The sequence below is a fragment of the Pinus tabuliformis genome, chromosome 3_2, assembly GCF_031772625.1.
Source record: "Pinus tabuliformis cultivar Carrire ecotype Pingquan chromosome 3_2, CPIR1, whole genome shotgun sequence".
In the NCBI taxonomy this organism is placed as follows: domain Eukaryota; kingdom Viridiplantae; phylum Streptophyta; class Pinopsida; order Pinales; family Pinaceae; genus Pinus; species Pinus tabuliformis.
In genome coordinates, this window is record NC_142302.1 from 373,896,852 (window position 1) to 373,919,643 (window position 22,792).

A 22,792-nucleotide genomic window follows, 5' to 3' on the forward strand; every position below is an offset into this window, starting at 1 on the left:
CATGACCAACTGACAGATGGCTAGGCATCACTTTTTGGGGATGAGATCACCAACAGATTCATTAAAGATAGTTCCAGAACTCAGCATTTTTAGAATTCTTATAATTTTGTACTATTTTTGTATTTTGTTAAAATGTCTATAGAAGATCTTTCATTTTGTATAAATAACTCTTCGTTCAACTTATCAAGGGTTGAACCCTTGGATGATATTTCAAAGCAGAATTTTAATTGAGCTGGATATTTGCTTCAAATTAATGAAAGGATTCTGAATTTGCCTCAAATAGTTTGTCTTCTTGTAGGTTTTTATGGTGTTTTCATTTCATTATGTTTTTCTTCATGTATTTAAGTCTTTATGTAGAAATATGGGTAAGATCAAACTGAATATCAGTCCATCTTAAATCCCCTGTGAAGTTATAAACAATAACTAGAGATTAGTTTATATAACTACTTGTTATTATAAGCTCCTATATATTAATAAATTGTTACACCCATATGCATTAGATTAAATAAATTATGTTGGCCAGGGAAACATTGTTTACCTTCTTTCCTTCTTATAATAAAATAAATATTGTGTTTGAATATTTAGTAGCTTGTAATTCCTTAATATTCTGGTATTCCCTCAATTAAAATCAATTAACTATTTTAGACAAATAAACAACCCTTTCATTCTATTTGGAAAGTGTTAGAGTTTAAGCACCTATTTTAAAACTGTTCATAACATTGGTCATCCAAAAAGTTTAAAACAAACAAAAAAATTTAGATGATCTAGCATGATTAATTAACCTAGAATCATCTTAGAAGACAACAGATTGCACAATGAACAAGAGCAAGATGAAGGGACTATGCACTGAAATTGTGCAATACACAGTCGAGGGAGGTAATGACTACAAAATGTGTAGTTCTATGAGGAATGGATGGCTGACTGGGGCTTGTGACTAGGCAATGCATAGTTCAAGAAGGAAAGAGGATTGGTGGTTGCTCAGGCAAGTTGTGAAGAGAGGAAAACTTCCAAAATTGACTAGGTATGGGATGAGTAAGGTAGAAAGATGAGACCAAAACATGTAATAGGACTTGAATATGATCACACACTAAAAAATGATCAAGCACATGAAAATGAAGCACTACATCTAAAATCAACATACATCCATTCAAATGACAACAAAACAATACTTACTTCCAAGTGTGACACTCAAGATACACTTTGCGACACAAGTGTCATCTCCAACAAGAAAGTGTGAAATAATTTAAGGATGAGTCCAATGCTTGTCCCTATGATAGATATAATCCATTAATGAAAAATGATGAACTAGATCTCCCTCTTAATAATTTTCCATGACCCCCTTTCTCTAAAAGCCACACTCCCTTAACAAAAGACAACACTTGGAATTCATTCACAAAGGGACTTAGAAACTTAAGAAGAAAACATGATATGACTCTGATAACAAGAAATGATAGTGCATATGGTAAATGCTGGGCTCCAAAGTTTGAAAATAGGACAAAATGTGGGGGGGTGATGTAGAGCTACAATACTTGATGATTCACGAAGATAACCACAAGCTTATATGTTTTGTTCTAGCTTTTATACACAAGGTCTAGTATTTTAGGAAGTATTGATTCATCATTTGGAATACCTTGGCTTCCCCATTTATCCCTCTTACAGATGCAGTCTGATCCATCCATTTTCTTGGCTAAACACATTTACAAATCTTACCATATCACAATTTTTTCAATCTGAAAGGAAGGTGATATGTAGTTGGAAATTTGAAATGATTAGAGTTTTAATTTCACCTCCGGTGTTGATCCACTGCTAGCATAATTTTTCAATACCCCGATGGAGTCACTACAGGAACACAAGCATTAGTTTGTTTCTAGAAAGCCTATTTAGTACCCTGGCAAAGTTACTTACTTCACCTCCCTGTGCCGGCATCCTTTCTCTTATTTCACCCCTTATTTTATTCTGAATATTCTCATTGGAATTTCATGAATGTTTATATCACTAGGGTGGAAGAGAGATCCTGACTTATTGAGAGGAAGAGAGGTTGTTCCTTTAGAGACCATTATATACCTCTGAAATTAATCTACTCGCCATTAGCTTTCCTCTTTCCCTTCTCTAATTGATTGGATCAGCAAGCAGAACACCATTCAATTACAAGACCAAGTTAAGGAATGAAGATCCTAAAATAGATATGGGTATCATGGTTCTACTTATAACTTTCCATTTGAATGGATCATATTTCCATGTTAATATCATTGATCTTAGAGATATTAGACCAAGAAAAAGAATAGGGAGTGAAAGTTAACCAAGTGTTTTTGCATGTCAGAAAGCTCTTAAAATTTTCACCACATGCATTAGAAATAAACAAAAACATTCACACAAGGTTTTATTAATAAAACAAAAGGATGACCCAAAGGACACAACTTGGCATCAATATGACAAAGAAAACAAAATAGACATGGAAATAAATATGTACATAGGAAATAACATAGCCCTAGGACGTTATTAGAAATAGTGCTTGAGAGCTTGGCCATTGATAGGAACATATTCCATCCTCCCATCTAGAGGATGAAGATGATAGGTGTGGTGGTGTTGTTGCTGCTACAACACCCTCCAAAATTTCATTGCATTTTAATTTTCGAGCCTGCTATCACTGTCGAATCTAGAGTCTCTTTGATCACCGGATGTTATTTCATTTTATTGTATGTGTTTCAAGTGTCTTTGAATTGTCTTAAGTGTCATTGCATTGATCAAAACATATTGTGATGCATTTCATGGTCATAACATATTTGTTGTCATAAAATGACACTTTTGTGTCAAAATCTCACACATTACACTCGTTGCACTTGGGGAATGTGTATAAAGTGGTGTTTTGATGAATATTCACCATTGTTCAAGTTTGTCTAAGTTTTATTAATGAGTTGTTATGTGTCGCACTTGTTTCTATGTCTAAAGTCATCCCGCTTTCCCCTCACCTCATAATCTAGACTTAAACAAATATTTAGTTTCAAAGTGAACCCATTAAGGCCAAGAGCACATGAGAACACTCTGAAACCTTAATGGGGAATCCTTCTTTGTTCAGAAATGTGTGATGCACCCTCTAAGGGTGTAAGGCACACTACTTAACCCTCTTCCCCTTTCTTACTCTGAACTGTATCCTCCTAGAGACCAAGTCTTCCTTGAGTGCACTCCTTCTACTCGAAGAAGTGTGCCCTCCTTCAATGCATAGGCACATCCTGAATGCCTTAAGATTCGCTTTGCAACCTTCCCTAATGCACCATGCACCCTCTCAGACTCTTCTAACGTATGAGCATACTCTGAAGGAATGAAGCATCAAGCTTTATCCTTCAAGAGTATGCCATGCACCCTCCTTAACTTTTTGAGTGCATGAGTGCTCCACAATGGCCCGAAGCCTTCATTATTCAACCTTTAGGAGTGTTTCATTCACCCTCCTTCTCTCCCTTGAGAACACAATGCACTTGGGAAGCCCAAAGCCTCCCACTTCGTCATTCATATGTGCACCATGTGCCTTGCCTTCACTGTTGCCTTCTTTTGAGCACATGACAAAGCCCCGAAGTCTTCCCTCTTCAGTCCTTCACCCTTTCAAAGTGTGTCCATGTGCCTTGAAGCTCCTTTTGATCCTCTTGAGCACACCAAAAAGGCATGAATGGAAAATATGCATGAAACATGATAGAATATGAGATTTTCAGGCTAATGGTTACTCATCATGAGGGCTTTACAGATACAAGTATTCTAGAAATATCATGAAAAGAACACAGGAGGAAGATTGGGGAAGGAGAACAAACAAAGGAATCTTAGAAAGAACAAAGAACCTACTTGAATGTTGCTAATAAAATCACCCTAAAGACTCCATTTGATCAGAGATACTTTGGAGAGTGGAGGACATCAACAATTCGTGTTGCATGAAGAATAAAGATGCAATTGGAAGCCATGTTACCACTGGAGAATGTCCATGTCATTAGTCACTATTAGTCCTAGTCATGAAATATAGTGACATGTCAAGTCTCATCACACGATAATGTGGAATTCATGGTCTATTGTTGTAATCATTTTAAAAGACAAATAAGTGGAAGACCAAGAGTCATGTATGAACTAAAGAGTCATGGAAGTCCAAAAGACATGTAATACCAAAAGTCATATGTAATTCCAAAAGTCATTTGGAATTCCAAAGGTTGTAGAAATCCAAAGGTCACTAGAAGTTGGAAAGTCAAGAGTCACGAGGATGTGAAAGGTCATCCCTCAAGTTATAAATAGATCCTCATTTCCCATGTAAAGGACGTTTAACCTTGGCTTCTCCCACAAGAAAATAAAGAGATAGAGTTAGTAATTTTTGGAAGCAAGTAGTGGCTCTAATGCTCCACTATTGGAGCTAGTGGTGTTCATTGTATTTATGTATCTTGGGAATTTTTCTTAATATTGAAGCATTCCAGGCTAGCATATTTACACACATGGATTGTGAATATTTTTAAGACTATTCTTTGAATGTTTATGATTCATCTTTTCTTTCATTATCACTAGAGTAATTGAACTATTTCGGTGACCTTGGTGGTTCTTGTTGAAAAGGTGTTGTTATGTTCATAATGATCATCACATCCTTGTGAACTATTTCTCTTGATTTTAGATGTACCTTTCTCTTCTACATGTGTCTCCATTACGGTAGTACTATTAGTTCTCTCTTATAGTCTCACTTAATTTTCCCCTTCACTGTAAGAGAACCTTAATACATCTACATGTGAACATTCACAAACCGCACTAGATTCCTCATTCAAAAGGACATTTGCACTTCTATCTCATGCTGACAGTTAAAGCTAAGCCATAAATTTAAGTAAATAAAAGTTGCATCGTATTCCAGATGGGACTCCTACACCAAATGGTGTAAGGTATAATTGGTACCTTATATCAGAGAGATCCCATGTATGTTGGTGGTTTCCATTGTCATCAATATTCTGGCACTAGGAAGGCCACTAGTTTTTTATGGCCGATAACTTCATCTACCTAAATCATTATTATTCCAGAAAAGGTAGCAATATTCTGAGCACCATTCCAACTATGATTCCCGAAGTAAGAGGATCTCTGTATCCTAGCCATGAACCAACTTGTGAGGTAACCTATGAGCATATTTGGGGAATTCAACCCATAACGTGTTGGTATGCAAAGGCTATCAAATTAATTCCAGGAGTGTAGAATCTTTTTCATTTTTTGAAGAAGAAAGAAATGACTAGTACTATTATATAAGTTTCTAAAGTGAAATAATTGGTTTATAACAAGGAGTTGTGAAAATATGTGGACGATATAAAACATCAATATCACCTTCCACCTCTTAACAAAGGGTATGAGGATAACACACTTGTGCTTTCTAATGACGTCTTCAATGGATTAAATGGTGAATATTCCTCAAATTCTGATAAGGAGGAAGAACACAGAGATGAGAACATGGCCGACCAAGATTTGGATTGGATGGCCCAAGGGCCTCTTTCTCTTCCAGACAATTTACATAAGATTCCAAGACATCTAGAAAAGCTACTTTCAAAGTATGATCCAGATAAGAAGATGAAGGCATAAGATCACCTCGATGATTTTTACATGCATCTATGAATGTTGGAGGTCAGATATGATGATGTTTCCTACAAAATTTTCCCTTATACATTAAATGAGAAAGCAGTAACATGGTACCACAGTTTGTCCATCAATTCAATCCACACTTTGAGGGAGTTTAAAAAGTTATTTCTCAAGAAATTTGTTGATGAAACGACTCTGACCATGTTACTCAAGGAGGTTGGAAGCATCAAGATGGGGAAGAAAGAGAAAGTGAAATATTTTAATAAAAATTCAATCTTATATTAAATAATTTTCCCCTTGGCACACAATTGCATGATTCAATTACTATTGGTTATTACACAGATGTCTTCCCCACCAATATTTGCCAATTTGTGAAAAGAGTTGCAAAGGTGACATTGGCATTAATTTTAGAAAAGTGATCATCTTTGAGAAGGACTTACGCATGATTGGAGTTACTATTGATCATGATGAATATGTTATGTCACAAGACAAGAAAATAATTATGTCCAAAAATTTCTAGTGAAAATGGGATCTCTATCACTTACAATAATCTTTGGGTTTCCATGTGGCTTTTCAATTCTTTCCATTAATGTTATAGCAACTGTACTGGCTTTAAAAGGATGAGACAATGAACAAAAGTGTTCATACTTGGTAAGACTATAAACTACCATCATGATGACACTCTTTCCTTCAAACTTGGGTAAAACTGGGATAAAATCCATTGAGATCTCCTCCCAATGTTGGATTGGAATGGATAAAGGTTGTAACATACCCAGGATCTTAATTTTCTCAACTTTATTTTGTTGGAAAACCAAACACTCTGCCACAATCTTATGAATATCATATTTAAGGCCATCACAAAAAAACTCCTTCTCGACCCTGTGGTAATTTTTTTAAAAATATTGAATTCCCTCCTAAGCGGGAGGTGTGAAATTACAAAAGAATCTTTTGTTTGAGTTGCGAATTCTTACAAAGATATAAGAAATATTTGTACCATAATGAATAATTTTTCTAGACATATGTATCTGATGTACTAGGATCTTGCTACAATTTTTTAATGAGTGTCCACACCTCTTCTTCATTCTTCCATTCATCCCTTGCTTCAATTATCTAGTCAAATTGGATAATAGAAATGGCACAGAGAAATGATTCCACATCCTCATCCTTTCTCAAGAGTGCATTTGTAACAAAAATTTTCCTTCCATTCTGTAGATTATTTCAAAGTCATAACCCAACATATTTCTGACCCATTTTTATTTCTCTTCTGAAGGTAGTCTTTGTTCCAAAAAGCATTTAAGACTATCATGATGGATTTTTTCCTTGAGGTGTCTTCCCACTAGGTAAGTTCGCCATTTCTTTAGTGTGTGTAGTATTTTCAACATTTCCTTCTCAAAATAGGTTTGTGTACATACTTTCCCTTGATTGGAAGACATTCAAAAGAATTGGTTCTTCCTTCTTGCATTAAAACAACACCAATTCCATTTCTCGAGGAATCACATTCCACAATAAAGGTTTTTGTGAAGTCTAGTATAGCTAAGACCAATGCTTGTAAAATTGCCTGTTTAAGATGTTCAAAGGCATTAGTTGCTTTTGGAATCCACGAAAATGAATCTTTATTTAGTAATGTCATTAGAGGCACTACTATAAACCCTTCAACCCAGGAAATCCTCGAAGATGATTTAGGGTTGTAGGTATTTTCCATTACTTAATGGCTTTAATTTTTTTAGGGTTTACTTTAATACCCGCATGAGACACAAAATGAGCCAAATATTCCCCCTCCTGTACTCCAAAGAAACATTTTGAGATTTTTTTCATATATTTGTTTCTCCTATAATAGTTTAAGGACTCTTTCAACATGTTGAACATGACCCTGCAAAGACTTGTTGTATATTAGTATATCATCAAAAAATACTAACACAAATTTTCTAAGGAAAGGTTTGAAAATGGAGTTCATCAAACCTTGAAATGTGGAAGGTGCATTAGTAAGGTGTTGATGGTGCTAGATCTACCAACATTCATGGGATCTCCTCAGTATGAAGTCCCAACTAGACCTCACACCATTTGGTGTAGGAGTCCCATCCAGTTTAAAGGCTTGATTGCCAAATACTTAGAGATATTCCTTGGCTCTAGCTATCATCACATGAGAGCATTGTGCTAGAATCTTGAAACAACAAGGTACGTGTGCCTCATGAGTATTTAATGTAACTCATGTCTCGATCCTCTTAATGCAAAGGGAGAGAGTAAAGTGAGCCTCTATGTGAGAGGTAATAGTACCACCTAGAAAGAGACACACACAAACTAGAAAGGATTGTCCAACATCCAATGAAATAGTCTACAACAAAAGTGGAAGTCGTTAAAACCAAGGTGAAGGGGAAAAAACATACACCACCGAATGGAGTAGTAAACACAGATGTGACAGGCGTTGTAACCAAAAAACAAATATGGTCTGTTGAGTATCTCATGGAGTAGTACACAAGGTTGTGACAATGGTGATAACTAATATAGAAGGATGGTTTGTCTAGTGTAAGTACTAAAACAACCGAAGTATTTAAACTATCTTAGTGCACGTGGAAAAAACATGCATTATAAATGCTAAAAGAATAGTCTTACAAACATCTAGAAATCATGCATGCAAACATGTTGGCCTTAACATGCTTCTAATTTAAGAAGAAGTCATAAGACACATCTGTACAACACACATCACTAGTGCCAATAGTGGGACATTGGAGCCACTCCTTGATCCTCAAAGAACTGATTGTCTACTCTGAAGGATATGTGGGAGGATCCAAGGTGAAAATTCACCAAGAGTGATGCTTGACCCTTGTGACTCTTGGACTACCCTCATGACAATTCAACTTCCTATGAATTTTCAACTGAGATGACTCTTCATCTTCATGCGTGGATCCATTGGATTTTCCCTTTACATTATATTCAGTTATAAAAAATATTGCCCATAGTGGTGATGTGGCCTCGACAACTCATGAAAAAACTTGACATGACACTACTGAGATGTACTAGTTGGTTGCGGTGGCAATGTTAAGTTGCTACACTGCTAAGTGATGGATGTACTCTCATGTGTGATTTGTCTTTTCCTCCACATGCCTTGATGTTGTGGGGTCCTCAATGGTATTTGTGTTGCAATATGGTTGTATGCATGTGTTCTTTTCGCTTTCTCTTGGATCTGATTCTCTCGTTTTTCCAGTGACAAGTATGTCTTCTAGCATGTGCACTCCTTCTTCATCATGTTCGTTGTCTCACCATAGTCCATCAATGTACTTGATCCTACAATTCACTCATTACAGGATGACATCAAATCCAAAACCAACTATTCTAAGATTCATGCAATGTTTTATGTGTTCCAAGCCAAGGGCATATCATAGGCTGGGAAGAGGGTCTAGCAACTACGCAATGAACAGTTCCAAGTGACAAGGAGGTGGACTGGCCACTGAGACTTTGCAGAGCATAGTTCAGGCTTGGCTGAGAAACTTCGGGGCATAGTTTGCACTGTCGAGAAAAACTACATAGTGGTCAATGGGAGGTAGGAATGTGTAGTTGAGGTCACCAGTGACATCTGCAAGGTGCGCCCCTGAGGGAAACCTCTTAGCAGTTTCCAGAGGGAAGACAAGGTAGGACAGTAGAGAGACGAGAGGAAATTTTTGTGCAATTTTTTAGAGCAGTGGGTCCTAACTGAGGGAGGTCACTGGGAGGAGACCTCTGCATATTTTATGAGAAAATTGTAGGCTCAAGTCTCTGCACAATGAGGGGTTCTAGAAAATAGGAAGAAGTCTTAATGACTAATCTTATGAAGTGTGCAGTTCAGGTCATACCTTGAGGCAGTTTCTACACAGTTCTCAGAAGCAAGATAGGTTCCTCACCTCTGAGATTGCGTAGTGAAACTGACCCGGAGGACAAACTCAAGCATTGCGTAGAGGCAGTAGAGAAACACTGGTATGGGTTGACACTATGTAGTGCAGCTCAGTCAGGGTCTGTTGAAGTGGGGTTGTTCAGTCAAAGAGATTTTGAGGAAAATGGATAAGTGTGAGAGGTTAATGAACTTGTGATAAATTTGACATTGTGATCACACACCTAGTATATGTTGATAACGTGACAACACTAACCACTGGGAAAACAAAGAAAATCATGACCCTTTATGGGATTGTCTAGAGATGAAAGTGACAAGTGCGACATTTGGGATAAAACTTTGGATGGACGTGATGACACTTTCGCGACAATGCATCAACTTTGTGTGCGAGTGCGACAGATGTTCACATAGCGAGGACAAACCAAACACAGAAAGACAAACCTTTGAAGTCACCAGAACAATATTGCAAGAATGACAAAGAAATCCACATTCCAAAAGATGACAGTTGGCTGAGCAAGTGAAATAGAGAAAGACACGTAAAGGAAACACACGGAATGACTTTCAGGGCTTGCAACCATGCATGTTATTGAAGAAAAAATGATATGACCATGATAAGAAGTCCTTCAAGCTACACTAAGAGGTAGGTTTCAAAAGATGTGCTTTATTTTCCATACCTGACCTACAAAGATTTGTGCATCAAATGGAGTCTTCATGTGGTACCAATCTTCTATCATACCTTTGGTTCCTTGTTCTTATTATCTTCTTCCTCAGCTCCTTGAGAGTCATCTAGCATGTCATACTTCTTGTGATCATTGAGAGACACATGTGCATTGTTTCAGTGGGCAATGACTGTTGTGAGATGAGGCCCTAGAAGGACACATCTACGTAGTTTCAAAATGCAAGGCAAACTGTGTAGCTGAGGTAGAAACTGCGCAGCTTTTGGAGACAATGGGTTTTGAATGAGGGAAGGACACTAGGGGAAACCCACTGTGTAGTTTTGAATGCCAATGGAGGCTAGGTTTATTGTGCCATTAGTGTTTGAGAGGAGTGTGAAACATGTTTGTGTGGTGAGGACAACCCATTCTCACAAGCTTTCCCCTTCAAGAAAAAAAAAATATTCCCTTTGCATGACGAGTGATAATCCCCTGCCCAGAGATGACACATGTTATAGAAAGATAAAAGAATGAATGAATCTTAAGACCGAAGAGAGAAGGTTGAGAACACCATCTTACGAAAAAAGTGACTAAGGAACAATTGATCATAGGATCCATAGTAAGATCTGAAATTTGAGTATAGGCCAAAATTTTGGAGGGTGTTGCAGCCACTACAACACTTGCGACACACTAGTTGAATTCCAGGTTCTTTTTCTTGGTTCATTTGGTGTAGGGCCTTAGTCCATAAGGGATTATTGTTTGATCTTGCAGATTACTTCAGCATCCCCACTTACCCCATGGACAGACATGGTTTTCTTTATACCAACTCATTTGAACACAACAAAAGATTCAACAAGATCAAAATTTTCGAATTGAGAAGGGTAGTTTAGCTCAAGAGCTTAATATTTTCATAGTATAGTTTTCATCTATAATGTTTCTCCATTGTCAGCTAGCCTAGAGAGTACCCCGATGGAGTTACGCAGAAACACAAACATTCCTCCACTGCCAGCGACCCTGGATAGTACCCGAGTGGAGTTGCTTGCTTCACCTCTCTACAAAAGAAGCCTTTCTCTTCTTTCGCCTTTGTTATTTTTTAAAGAGAACTGTGTATAGGCACTTATTTATTTTTGGGGTGGAAGAGGTATCTCGACTTATTGAGAGTAAGAGAGGTTATTCCTTTAGAGACGTATGTAAATACCTTTGATTCAGGTTTGCTCGTTTAGATTATTTCCCTTCTCCATTTCTACTAGTTGGATAAGGTTGAACACACGAAAGTAGAAAACTGAGTACATGCATGAGGTTTCCCAGACTGGACATAGGTTCATGGTTGGGCCAAAGATCTCCTTAGAGATGGATGATATTTTCTGTCAAGACTTCATCGGACGAAAGTTACAACCAAACTAAAGGAAGACAGACACAGGACTAACCAAGGGCTGCAGTGTCACAAGGCTTTTTCAACATCAACCACATACACATTTAGAAGCCAGGACACAGGTCTAGGCATAACACTTATTTGCGTAGTGAAAACAAACACAAAATTGAACAAGGAAGGAAACAAAGAAAAAATAAAGAAGGAACAGAACCATGAAACCAAAATCGAAAGACAAGACAACAAAATGACTAAAGAGAACATGTTGTAAAACCATAATGAGACAACCAGGACAAACTACAGGGAATGAACGCAAAGCGAGTGTAAGGAAGGGAAAACTAAGACACAACTAATCTTACTCTTATCCTAACAGCTAGACGATCAGGGTTACTATTGGGAATGGGATCCCCCATGGATCTTTTTGGGGCTAAAAGCCCCCGTTGTGGTCAAGTTTTGTAATAAACTTGTAAATACTCTGCGTTTCGTGGTCGTGGAGTGCAAAGGTGTCAGGTGTCATAAAGAGTTGTTCACCCTTAGTTTTGTAAAGTAAAATCAGTTGTAAAAGATCCACCCATGGTATGTGGACCATGGTATTGTATAAAAAGAGCTAAGTAAGTAAGCTCTAAGTAGTTCAGATAAGTCTAAGAGATTCATAGCTCTGAATTAAGAAGTTTAAGTTTCAGGTCGTAGTGTAGGTAGAGGCTCTATAGCTGAGTGCGTAGAGGCCTAGGGTGGAAGTTTGTAGCTGAGTGTGTGAACCCCTACAGCTGTGTGTGCAGGGTGGATAGAGTATGTAATCACTTGAAGATATCAATAAAGAGAAGTATTCTGTAAATTCTATGTCTTTGTTCTGATTAATGCATCTTGTCATTTTATGTATGGATTTCCTTTATAATTATTATCTGATGCACAAATTAATGCAATTACATTGGGTAACTGAACGCAAGTAAGAACATCTGTTTATGTGGTGCTAACTGTAATTATCTAATAAGATAAGTAAGATTCTTAAGATAACTTGACAATCTATGCAATATGCTGCCTTAGTAGTGCAAAAGCATCTAAATTGAAGATTAGGGTTGCGAGAAGGCCAACCATCGCAGAGGTATCAAAGGGAGGAATAAGGGGTTACAAAGACACAGCCCTAAAACTAAGTGACTTGTGTGAAGGTGGGAATAAAAGGAATAAAATGGCATCACAACCATCTCAGGGTGTAGAAACTTGGTTCCAGCATTCCCCATGCTACTTCAGGTGAGACTTCAGTCCGCTTCCCGCGAACTAATGCCGAAAGGGCTAGTAGTGTAGGGATTTGTTTGGCTAATTAACGTTGAACCTGGATCAGGCCCCCCAATCCAGAAAATGGTTCCGTTGTCAGGACCGGAATCTACATAAGAGATGTGTGATGTCGTATCACTGGAATCCAACTAAGAAAGAAATTGGAGACTGGTTGGATAGGAAGATCCACAAATTCGTAGTTTAGGAGAATAGAAGTCCACAACTAGCAAAGGAATAGTGGCTAGATAGATACCTATATATAGAAATACACGAGATCTTTTTTTGTTCCTTTCTGATTGAACTATACGACTGTATTGTGAAGATAGCAAATAACCAAGGAAGGTGGAAACTTGACGGTCCTATTGTGTGGACCCCAGAGCTATTGCAGAGGTTGGAAGCATATGAGGATAAGATCACTCATGTTGTCGATCATTGGCTCAATCACGTCATAGGAGGATTTGTAACTGAATTTGCAATCGACACCTCAGTCAGCTACAGCGAGGTAGAGCAACTCTTTTTCAAAGGACCATGAGGTATGTACATAAAATCTTTGAATACCTGGATTAAAATGTTATTATGCAAAAAGCGGGTTATTTGTTGGGTGTGGAGCGTGATTATCATCCTAATTTATAGGTCTTTGTTTCAGCCAAATGTATACCTCAGGAAGATTGTACACCCCTCCACACGGGGGATTCAAGGGCAGCGCCCCCGAAGATAAAAACAGATGTAAAATTGCCTTGTAAAAGTATAGTAATTTCTAGTCAATCTAGGTTGTTCATTAGGCAGATGATCTGATGGTAGAATTTATGTTTAGTTTATGGGTTTTGCCCTAAAAGGCAACCCCTCTTTTTGTATGAGGGTATTGTATTGAGGCTATGATATAAATGTATATTCTCAGAGTGAGAAATTGATAGGTGAGACTGTGAGAGAAAACAGAGGATATTACAGCGGATCTGCTATAGGTTCTGTCTCTTCATTTTGCTGGATAATATAAAGGAAGGACTAGCTGTTCGAGGTGGAAATAGCCCAAACTGGGTGAACCATGTATATCTGTGTCTCTCTAGTTTTATGTGTTTGTGTTTTTCCACATATTATATGTTTTGCATTTCTCTGTCATATATATAATTTTTCTAACAACTGGTATCAAAGCCGAAGGTCTATTTGGTTGATAAACTCCCATGAAAGAAGGGTTCCTCATTCGAGTGGGAGAAATGGTGAAAGATGGTAAGCTCGGGGTCGAGAAATTTAACGGCCAAAACTTCCCAATGTGAAAGATGCAAATGGAATATTATCTATATCAGAAAGATCTGTACCTACCAATGAGTGGAAAAGAAAAGAAGCCAATGGTTATGACAGATGCAGAATGGAACATTCTCAATAGAAAGGCACTCAGAACAATACGGTTGTGCCTCACAGCTTCGATTGCCTTCAACATTTCGAAGGAAACAACGACAGAGGGTTTGATTCAGGCGTTGGTGAAACTATATGAAAAACAATCAGCCTCAAACACAGTATTTCTTATGAAATGGTTATTTAATATGAAGATGTCGGAAGGTGGATCTACTGCACACCATTTAAATGATTTTAATATAGTTACAAGTAAGTTAAGTTCTGTAGGGGTAAACTTTTATGATGAAGTTAGAGCTTTGTTATTCTTGCTCTCATTGCTAGAAAGTTGGAATGGCTTAGTAATGGCCATTCGTAACTCTGTTTCTAGATCTAGTACTTTAATGTTTGATAATGTTGTCAGTGCTATCCTTAGCAAGGAAATGCGATGGAAAAGCTTCGGTTAGACATCAGGTAATGCTTTGAGTGCAGAGTCTAGGGGAAGAAGAATGGAAAGAGGAAAGAGCCTAGGATATCGCAGTAAATCAAGGAAAAGCATATCCAAGTCCAGATCGGGGATAGTGTGCTGGAAATGCAGAAAGAAAGGACACCTAAAGAAATACTGTAGATCTCAGAAGGGAAAATAAGGAGATGCACAACAAGAAAACAATCATGAAGAAAATGTGATAGGTGAGGTGTTACAAGATGCTTTGATTCTTTCTTTCGAAAATATCACTGATTCCTGGGTGGTAGATTCAGGGACCTCATTCCATGCCACACCTGATAAGAAATATTTTCATGACTATGTTCAAGGAGATTTTGGACAAGTCCGTTTGGGTGATGATAAACCCTGTAAAATTGTTGGAATGGGTAAGGTTCTTGAAAAACAGCAGAATGGAAACCAATGGCTACTAAAGGAGGTAAGGCATGTTCCAGATTTGAAGAAAAATATGATTTCAACAGGGCAGTTAGGCAGTGAAGGTTGTGTGACAACTTTCACATATAAAGCTTGGAAGGTCACCAAAGGAGCCCTGGTAATAGCAAAACGAAAAAATATTCGTACATTGTATTTATGCAATGGTATTTCTAACTCTGTTAATGCTTTAACTTCCAAAGGAGCATATGCAACATTATGGCATCATAGGCTCGGACACATGAGTGAGAAGGGGATGAAGATTCTTCACTCAAAGAATTTGTTGTTGGGTTTGAAGAATGTTGATTTTGACTTCTGTGAGAATTGCATTTATGGAAAACAAAAGAGAGTCAGATTTCTCAGAGTTGGGAAAGAAAAGAAGAGCGAAAAAATAGAGCTTGTGCATACAGATGTATGGGGACTTGCTCAAGTATCATCTCTTGGTGACTCTTGGTATTATGTTACTTTTATTGATGATGCAACTAGAAAAACTTGGATTTATTGTATTCAGAATAAATCTGATGTATTTGATACTTTCAAGAAATGGAAAGCTTTGGTTGAGATTGAGACAGGAAAGAAATTGAAGTGTCTCAGATCAGAAAATGGAGGTGAATATTGCAACAAAGAGTTTGATAAGTACTGTTCAGAGCATGGAATTCACAAAGAGAAGATAGTTCCAAGAACACCACAAGAAAATGGTGTATCAGAAAGGATGAATAGAACAATCATGGAGCGTGCAATTTGCAGGAGATTGCATGGAGGATTGCCTTTACAATTTTGGGCAGATTTGTAGATACTATTGTTTATCTAATAAACAGAGGGCCTTCAAGTTCCTTGGATGGTGGTGTTCTAGAGGAAGCATAGAAAAGCATAAAGGTAAACTACTCTTTTTTAAAGCCTTTTGGTTGTGAGGCCTTTGTCCATATTAATAAAGAAAATAGAACAAGGCTTGAGGCTAAATCAAAGAAATGTACCTTTATTGGATATGGTGTTAATGATTTTGGATATCGCTTATATGATTATGAAAATCACAAAAGCATTAGATGTAGAGATGTAATATTCAATGAAAAGGTCTTGTATAAGAATCAGGTTCAGGAAAAGAAACAGGAAAAAGAAAACAAGGAATACACAGTTCTTGATGGCATCACTGAAAAATTAAAGGTGCTTGAAAATAATAATAATCAACAACCACAACAACAGAAACCACCAAAACAGCAAAAGGCACCCCAAACACCTGAAAGTGGTGTTAGAACATCTACCAAGATAAGTATACCCCGTGAATGATACTCTCCTTCATTATATTATTTATTGTTGACTGATTCTGGTGAACCCAAATGTTATGAAGAAGCAGTGCAGGTTGAAAGCAGGAAGGAGTGAGAGCTAGCCATGGAAGAAGAGATGGACTCCTTAATGCATAACCAGACCTGGGACTTAGTCAGGTTGCCTGTAGGTAAAACTACATTCCAGAATTAATGGTTTTACAGGCTGAAGGAAGAACATTGAGGAAAACAGAGGTACAAAGCTAGACTTGGGGTGAAAGCGTTTGCATAGAAGAAAGTTATTGATTTTGATGAAATATTTTCTCCTGTTGTTAAAATGACTTCAATCAGAACTATTTTAAGTCTAGTAGAAGTTCAAGATTTGCATCTTGAGTAGTTAGATATAAAGACAACCTTTCTCGATGGGGATTTGGAGGAAGAGATATATATGCAACATCCACAAGGATATGAGGTAAAAGGGAAGGAGAAATTAGTGTGCAGGTTGAAGAAGAGCTTGTATGACTTAAAACAGGCTCCAAGGCAGTGGTATCTAAAATTTGACAAGTTTATCTCTGAACAAGGTTATACTAGATGTCACTCTGATCATTGTGTTTATCTGAAAAAGAAAAATGATGGCAGCAATATTATATTGTTATTGTATGTAGATGACTGATCCGGATTTTAAACAGGAACGCAACAAATTACAGAGATAACCATAAATACAGAGATGCGATAACCATAAAAATAGAGATGCAGCGGAAATAATACTTCATTTCATTACTGTAAAATATTGAAATATGCTTACAAACAGAAATGGAAAGAAACCAGCTAGGGCGATGGTAGCTTATCTCTGAGAAGAGATGTGGCGGCTACATGCCTCTGAACTGTTCCGAACTGTATTACAATGAGGCTCGAAGGCCTATTTATTGTTGAGAAACAATGGAAAACCCTTCACATACCGAAACCTAACCCTAGAAGATGAAACGCCAAATTGTGGGCCCCGTTTGGGTAAATTGGTACATCAATTTCTCGGGGTCGTAACTTTGGCATACGATCTCCGTTTGACGCGTACGATAGCTCGTTAGAAAGATCTATCCGAGTACTACCACTCTGGGGTGGCAACAATAGGGCTCGATCGCCCCAGAATTCCAAAAAAACGTCGTTTAGGGCCTCAAAACGGCTCCGGAAGTTCAGGACCCGAAAAAACTGCTAAAAATAGTAAACTGTGCTACAATTAAGGAAACTGAAAATGCTGAGAAAGACAATGGTGGGGGTCCAGGTGGACCTGGCAGGTGGCCACCAATATCCACCTGGATCAATGACATGCTTGTTGCAGGGTCTAATATGCGGGAAATAAATGTGCTCAAAAGAAAATTGCCAAATTCATTTTCAATGAAGGATTTGGCAGCTGCAAAACAAATCCTTGGTATGAGAATAACTAGAGATAGGAAAAATCACAAATTAACATTGTCTCAGAATGAGTACATACAAAAGGTGTTGAAAAGATTTAATATGCACAATGCAAAACCAGTTAGCACACCTTTTGCTAGCCATTTCAAACTTAGTAAGGAGATGTGCCCAAAGACCCATGAAGACATGGATTATATGTCTAAAGTTCCATATGCATCAGCAGTTGGAAGCTTAATGTATGCAATGGTTTGCACAAGGCCTGATATTGCACATGCAGTGCGAGTTATAAGTGGGTACATGAGCAATCCAAGAAAAGAACATTGGATGGCAGTGAAATGGATTCTCAGATATTTGAGAGGTACCACAAATCAAGCATTATGCTTTGGTGGTTCAAACATTTCTTTATAGGGATATGTTGATGTAGATATGACATGTGACAGAGATAATAGGAGGAGCACTACAGGATATGTATTTACTGTAGGTGGAACAACTGTCAGTTGGGTTTCAAAAATCCAAAGTCTTGTTGCACTTTCAACAACATAAGGAGAGTATGTTGTTGTTACAGAGGCTAGTAAAGAAATGATTTAGTTACAAAGGTTTATGGATGAATTGGGTAAGAAGCATGATATGGGCACGTTATACAGTGATGGCCAAAGTGCCAGTCATCTTGCAAAGAACTCAGCATTTCATTCCAGGACTAAACACATACAGCTCAAGTACCATTTCATACGATCAATGTTGGAAGATGGAGAGTTGAAGCTGGAAAAGATACATGCTAGCCAAAATCCTGTAGGTATGCTAACAAAAGTTGTAACCAGGGAGAAACTGATAATATGATCAGTTTCAATTGGTCTTCAAGGATGACGATGAAGATGAGAAACAGCCAGGTCCAAAGAGGAGTCATTGTCCAACAAATTAAGCAGCGGTGGAGTTGCTACAATCATTCTCCAAGTGGGAGATTGTTGGGTGTGGATCCTGATTATCATCCTAATTTAGAGGTCTTTGTTTCAACCAGATGTATACCTCACAAAGATTTTACACCCCTCCACGTGGGGGTTTTGGGAATAGAGCCCCTAAAGCTAAAAACAGATGTGAAATTGCCTTGTAAAAGTATAGTAATTTCTAGTCAATCTGGGGCGTTCATTAGGTGGATGATTTCACGATAGAATTTATGTTTAGTTTAGGGTTTTTTCCCCTAGAAGGTAACCCCTCTCTTTGTATGAGGGTATTTTATTGAGGCTATGATATAGATGTGTATTCTCAGAGCGAGAATACTGATAGGTGAGACTGTGAGAGAAAACATAGGATATTACAAGGGATCTGTTGTAGGATGTGTCTCTTCATTTTGCTGGATAATATAAAGGAAGGACTGGCTGTTCGAGGTGGACATAGCCCAAACTGGGTGAACCACGTATATTTGTTTCTATCTGGTTTTATTTGTTTGTGTTTTTCCACATATTATATGTTTTGCATTTCTCTGTCATATATATATTTTTTCTAACATTATTCAGTAACCTTGATGTTTGGAGCTACGCGAAGTGGAAAAAATTACATGAATGAAGGAAAAAAGGGTCATGAATATAGTCCATTGATTTCACCTCCACGAGGTGATGAAGAGGGGATAGTGCAGGCTGCTCCATGAAGTGCTATTCAATTTATAAGACAAGGATTCCCATGACTGCTACCTCCACCCACACCACCTCCAAATTCACCACCATCACCTGTGACTTCACCCATGCCACCTTCGCCTCCACCCACACCACCTCCAACTTCACCACCATCACCTACGACCTCACCCGTACCACCTCCACCTCCACTGCAGTTTAGAATGGTGAATTCAGTGAAGCTGCCTTTGTTCAAAGGCTTGGAAAATGAGGACCCAGACTAGTTCTGGTTCATTGTGAAAGCCGTGTGGGAAGCCTAGGGCATTATATATGATCACATGAAGAAGGCGGCATTGGTTAGTGCTCTGCAAGATCGTGCGCTAACTTGGTATATCACGTACTCTAATGATAACCTGAATGCTAGAGTGGCATAAATCCAAACAACACTGAATAGGGAATTCAGTAGGCTTAAATCTAAATCACAGTCTATTATGGGGTTCAAAGAAATCGCGATGCAGCCAGGTGAGACACCTTGGGAATTAGATCAGAGGTTGAAATGTAAAATATGCGAAGCTAACATGAACTTGACAGATGGACAACATCGTGAATGGTTTGTGGCTTCGCTCCTGCCACACCTAAGGGTTGCGTTGTCTTAATAGAAGATAATGATTTAGGTGGAGGCCTTGGAGATTGCAATGAGACTACATGAAACATCGATGCAAGATCCAAATTAGGGGGTTCAACAGATCCATGCACAATTGAGAAATCATTGCCTTGAGATGTAATGTTTGAAGCATGACAGAACAATTCAACCAGAGGTGCGCAAAGAGGTATGGTGCCTAAAATGCAAGGGTTAGGGGCATGACAAAGACCATTGCCTGGTCTTTGCAAACTACCTGGCAGGAGGAGAGCCAATATCTTTAAGGTCGTAAGCTCAGGTATGACCAAGTGCAGGGCCTGCATTGTGGTGCACTATATGTCAGGTAGGAGGAAAACATGCCACGAAGTTTGTACAGACACTGTACTAACTGTTCTGCAACTTCTGTAGGTTGGTAGGGAATGATGAGCATAATTACAAAAGATATGAACTAATGATGGATAGAACTCCCACATATAGTGTTTAGTAAGAAACGCATCCCCATGATGAGAGTGCGGGGATGGCACGGACAGGCTTTCAGGGGCACGGACAAGGCCAAGGCGGAGGACGACCTGGCAGAGGTTGGGGGCTGCTGATTTGCTATGATTTTGGAGGACCAAGACACTATGCCCATGATTGCACTCTATTTTATCATGAAATGGAAGACTGTCCTATGTTGATAGCAACGATACGTGATAAAGCGGTGCTACCACCTTAGCCGACTCAGAATCTACATATGATGACGTCTGAGCCATGCAAAGAGGATCTGAAAGTGAATATAGTGCTCCAAAGTGGAATCACAATAGGAAATGACAAGGGGAAACAACCTGGAGACATCACATGGGTTTGCAAAGCCCCAGCGAAGGATACTGAGTTCGATTTGGAGCACGCACATGAAAAATTCATGGAGGCGAAGAAGAGCTTCACTCAGACCTCCACCTCAGGAAGCAAGGATAAGCTTGAGTAGGAGATGGATCCTTCTATGCTCACAACCTTCTTGGAGACCTGCATGAAGTTACTACACAATAGAAAGGCTCTGAATGGGTTGTAGGAGCTTATAAATAGATGTGTCGGAAAAACCCTGAGTGAGTTGCGCATAGTATGAAAGATAGGTAAGCATAAAACAAGGATGGGATAGGAGATGAGACTGACCGTGTAGAGAGGAGAGTATGAGATGGATTAGGTTATCTTTGACTTGGGGTCAGATGTGAACGTCCTACCAAAATAGACTTGGGAGCAGATGGGTCTCCGATTCAACTAAGGATGGTGAGTCAGCGAAAGATCATCCCCATGGGGCGGCTACAGGGGCTGACTGTAGATATTGAAGGTGTGATCGTGCTGGTTGACTTGGAAGTAATATAAATTATGGTTGATAGAAACCCACAACCTATGCTCCTGTGAATTGATTGGGATATTGATATGAACGGGGTAATCAATCTAAAGAAGCGGAAGATGATATTGGAGAAGAAATCGCTCCATGTAATAGTACCCCTAGATCCTGCTGAAGGATCGTGTTATACTGAACCAGTCCATGATCATGAGAGTGATGATAATCTAGATTGTATCTATAAGATAATAGTGCGAGACCAAGATTGGGTGAATCCAATAGCGGATGGACAAATTACATGGGATGGCGTGAGTTCATGCATCTCGGTGTTATGAAACTAGCTCATAAAAAGATAGAAAAGAAAGATAAACACCTTGGAATTCAGCCTCTTCGAGGCAAAACCTCCTTTACATTACACAGATGAACAATTCTTCGATGATACAAATGACAAGACCTCCTTTCTATATATAGGAGTCTAAGGGGTCATAATATAATCATAGCCGACATAACAATAATAATGTAAGGGCACAATAATAACAATATTGGGCTTCTATGGGGCACAATAATAAAAATATGGGGACTACATGGGCACAACAATATAATAAGGGGGTTGTACTAATAACAATAAGGGGTTACAATAGTAGTATAGGGACCTAACATTCCCCTCTCCTTCAAAAAGTGTTGTCATCAACACTTGAGTAGTTCTTGATGCTTCTGTATAAAATATTGTCCTACCATGTGGAATCTTCAGTGGGTATGTTCTTCCACTTGATGAGATACCCTAAAATTGATTGATTTTGTAGCTGTCGGGTTCTTGTTTCTGTGACCACTCCAGGTTCCAATATGATTTTTCCTTCCTCATCAAGTTCTGGAAATATTGTTTGAACTGGGACCTTCTGCAACTTTTAAATGAGTGGGCACACTTCTCCATCCTTCTTCCATTCATCTCTTGCTTCATTTATCCAATTTGGTTGGATAATAGAAAGAGCACAAAACAATGCTTCCACATCCTCATCCTTTCTTGAGAGTCCATCTGCAACAACATTTTGATTCCATTTTTTGTAGATGATTTCAAAGTCATAACCCAACATATTTGTGACCCATGTTTTCTATTCTTCTAAGGATAATCTTTGTTCTAAAAAGTATTTAAGGCTATCATGATCCATTTTTACCTTGAAGTGTCTTCGCACTAGGTAAGGTTTCCATTTCCTAAGTGCATGTATTATTGCCAACATTTCCTTCTCATAAATAGCTTGCTTGAGATGTAGCCGTAAAAATACCCAATCGCCTACATCAAAACTTCTTTCACTGCGATGTTGATTTGCCTGTTGTTTCATTCAATTCTCCACCAAAGTGGCATTATCCTTTAAAAGTTGAAGAACATGCTTTTGATGCTCGATGTGATCTTTCACTGCTTGAATATTTTTCTTCTTGATATGTCCTTCTATCTTGATAGTTTCAGGAGTGGTAATTTCTTTCAATGAATTAAATGATATGGTTGGATTCATTTCTTGATGCTCAATGTGATCTTTCACTTCTTGAAAATTTTTCTTCTTGATATATCCTTCTAGCTTTATAGTTTGAGG